The sequence below is a fragment of the Colossoma macropomum genome, unplaced genomic scaffold (genome assembly GCF_904425465.1).
Source record: "Colossoma macropomum unplaced genomic scaffold, Colossoma_macropomum, whole genome shotgun sequence".
Taxonomy (NCBI): Eukaryota; Metazoa; Chordata; class Actinopteri; order Characiformes; family Serrasalmidae; genus Colossoma; species Colossoma macropomum.
Window position 1 is genome coordinate 5,001 of NW_023495596.1, and position 2,500 is coordinate 7,500.

Consider the following 2,500-nt stretch of genomic DNA (forward strand, 5'->3'; position numbering starts at 1 on the left):
GCACCTGGTATTCCCAGGCTGTCTCCCATCCAAGTACTAACCAGGCCCGACCCTGCTTAGCTTCCGAGATCAGACGAGATCGGGCGTTCTCAGAGTGGTATGGCCGTATGCGAAAGCCGACCTCCAATACAGCCCCATTATAGCTTTCATCCACTCTATAAACCATTTTACTTATTTTTTTAAGTTTTCTTCCTTGAACCTTGACAAAATTAGCTTTACAAGCTGTTTACAATGGACTATTACATTAATAGCTGAGCTGAAAAGCTTACAGCAACTGGTATTCCCAAGCGGTCTCCCATCCAAGTACTAACCAGACCCGACCCTGCTTAGCTTCCGAGATCAGACGAGATCGGGCGTTCTCAGAGTGGTATGGCCGTAGGCGAAAGCTGACCTCCAATACAGCCCCATTATAGCTTCTATCCACTCTATAAACCATTAAACTTAACTTTTTTAAGTTTTCTTCCTTGAACCTTGACAAAATTAGCTTTACAAGCTGTTTACAATGGACTATTACATTAATAGCTGAGCTGAAAAGCTTACAGCACCTGGTATTCCCAGGCGGTCTCCCATCAAAGTACTAACCAGGCCCGACCCTGCTTAGCTTCCGAGATCAGACGAGATCGGGCGTTCTCAGAGTGGTATGGCCGTAGGCGAAAGCCGACCTCCAATACAGCCCCATTACAGCTTTCATCCACTCTATAAACCATTTTACTTATTTTTTTTAAGTTTTCTTCCTTGAACCTTGACAAAATTAGCTTTCCAAGCTGTTTACAATGGACTATTACATTAATAGCTGAGCTGAAAAGCTTACAGCACCTGGTATTCCCAGGCGGTCTCCCACCCAACTACTAACCTGGCCCGACCCTGCTTAGCTTCCGAGATCAGGCGTTCTCAGAGTGGTATGGCCGTAGGCGAAAGCTGACCTCCAATACAGCCCCATTATAGCTTCTATCCACTCTATAAACCATTAAACTTAACTTTTTCAAGTTTTCTTCCTTGAACCTTGACAAAATTAGCTTTACAAGCTGTTTACAATGGACTATTACATTAATAGCTGAGCTGAAAAGCTTACAGCACCTGGTATTCCCAGGCGGTCTCCCACCCAAGTACTAACCAGGCCCGACCCTGCTTAGCTTCCGAGATCAGACAAGATCGGGCGTTCTCAGAGTGGTATGGCCGTAGGCGAAAGCCGGTCTCCAATACAGCCCCATTATAGCTTTTATCCACTCTATAAAACCATTTTACTTATTTTTTTTAAGTTTTCTTCCTTGAACCTTGACAAAATTAGCTTTCCAAGCTGTTTACAATGGACTATTACATTAAAACCTGAGCTGAAAAGCTTACAGCACCTGGTATTCCCAGGCGGTCTCCCATCCAAGTACTAACCAGGCCCGACCCTGCTTAGCTTCCGAGATCAGACGAGATCGGGCGTTCTCAGAGTGGTATGGCCATAAGCGAAAGCCGATCTCCAATACAGCCCCATTATAGCTTCTATCCACTCTATAAACCATTAAACTTATTTTTTTTAAGTTTTCTTCCTTGAACCTTGACAAAATTAGCTTTCCAAGCTGTTTACAATGGACTATTACATTAATAGCTGAGCTGAAAAGCTTACAGCCCCTGGTATTCCCAGGCGGTCTCCCATCCAAGTACTAACCAGGCCCGACCCTGCTTAGCTTCCGAGATCAGACGAGATCGGGCGTTCTCAGAGTGGTATGGCCGTAAGCGACAGCCGACCTCCAATACAGCCCCATTATAGCTTCTATCCACTCTATAAACCATTTTACTTATTCTTTTTAAGTTTTCTTCCTTGAACCTTGACAAAATTAGCTTTCCAAACTGTTTACAATGGACTATTACATTAATAGCTGAGCTGAAAAGCTTACAGCACCTGGTATTCCCAGGCGGTCTCCCATCCAAGTACTAACCAGGCCTGACCCTGCTTAGCTTCCGAGATCAGACGAGATCGGGCGTTCTCAGAGTGGTATGGCCGTAAGCGGAAGCTGATCTCCAATACAGCCCCATTATAGCTTCTATCCACTCTATAAACCATTCTACTTATTCTTTTTAAGTTTTCTTCCTTGAACCTTGACAAAATTAGCTTTCCAAGCTGTTTACAATGGACTATTACATTAACAGCTGAGCTGAAAAGCTTACAGCACCTGGTATTCCCAAGCTGTCTCCCATCCAAGTACTAACCAGACCCGACCCTGCTTAGCTTCCGAGATCAGACGAGATCGGGCGTTCTCAGAGTGGTATGGCCGTATGCGAAAGCCGACCTCCAATACAGCCCCATTATAGCTTTTATCCACTCTATAAACCATTTTACTTATTTTTTTTAAGTTTTCTTCCTTGAACCTTGACAAAATTAGCTTTACAAGCTGTTTACAATGGACTATTACATTAATAGCTGAGCTGAAAAGCTTACAGCAACTGGTATTCCCAGGCGGTCTCCCATCCAAGTACTAACCAGGCCCGACCCTGCTTAGCTTCCGAGATC

The 2,500-nt window shown here is 44.4% G+C and overlaps 9 non-coding genes and 1 pseudogene across 9 annotated transcripts in view; all 10 read right to left on the reverse strand.

Moving 5' to 3' along the window:
• The window catches only part of LOC118802523, a 119-nt gene extending 8 nt beyond the window's left edge, over nucleotides 1–111 (reverse strand). The window contains exon 1 of the ribosomal RNA XR_005006697.1: nucleotides 1–111. This exon is cut by the window's left edge and continues 8 nt beyond it. This is a non-coding gene — a ribosomal RNA (5S ribosomal RNA).
• Nucleotides 112–262: 151 nt separating this feature from the next.
• Nucleotides 263–381, reverse strand: LOC118802598. Its single transcript, XR_005006758.1, has one exon. It is a non-coding gene; the product is annotated as a 5S ribosomal RNA (ribosomal RNA).
• Nucleotides 382–533: 152 nt separating this feature from the next.
• Nucleotides 534–652, reverse strand: LOC118802581. Its single transcript, XR_005006741.1, has one exon. It is a non-coding gene; the product is annotated as a 5S ribosomal RNA (ribosomal RNA).
• Nucleotides 653–804: 152 nt separating this feature from the next.
• LOC118802548 lies at nucleotides 805–913 on the reverse strand (annotated as a pseudogene).
• Nucleotides 914–1,065: 152 nt separating this feature from the next.
• Nucleotides 1,066–1,184, reverse strand: LOC118802595. The gene has a single exon (XR_005006755.1). It is a non-coding gene; the product is annotated as a 5S ribosomal RNA (ribosomal RNA).
• A 153-nt stretch (nucleotides 1,185–1,337) lies between these two features.
• On the reverse strand, nucleotides 1,338–1,456 carry LOC118802556. The gene has a single exon (XR_005006717.1). It is a non-coding gene; the product is annotated as a 5S ribosomal RNA (ribosomal RNA).
• Nucleotides 1,457–1,608: 152 nt separating this feature from the next.
• LOC118802561 lies at nucleotides 1,609–1,727 on the reverse strand. Its single transcript, XR_005006722.1, has one exon. It is a non-coding gene; the product is annotated as a 5S ribosomal RNA (ribosomal RNA).
• Nucleotides 1,728–1,879: 152 nt separating this feature from the next.
• On the reverse strand, nucleotides 1,880–1,998 carry LOC118802583. Its single transcript, XR_005006743.1, has one exon. It is a non-coding gene; the product is annotated as a 5S ribosomal RNA (ribosomal RNA).
• A 152-nt stretch (nucleotides 1,999–2,150) lies between these two features.
• Nucleotides 2,151–2,269, reverse strand: LOC118802533. The gene has a single exon (XR_005006707.1). It is a non-coding gene; the product is annotated as a 5S ribosomal RNA (ribosomal RNA).
• Nucleotides 2,270–2,421: 152 nt separating this feature from the next.
• Nucleotides 2,422–2,500, reverse strand: part of LOC118802518 — a 119-nt gene continuing 40 nt past the window's right edge. Inside the window, exon 1 of the ribosomal RNA XR_005006693.1 lies at nucleotides 2,422–2,500. This exon is cut by the window's right edge and continues 40 nt beyond it. This is a non-coding gene — a ribosomal RNA (5S ribosomal RNA).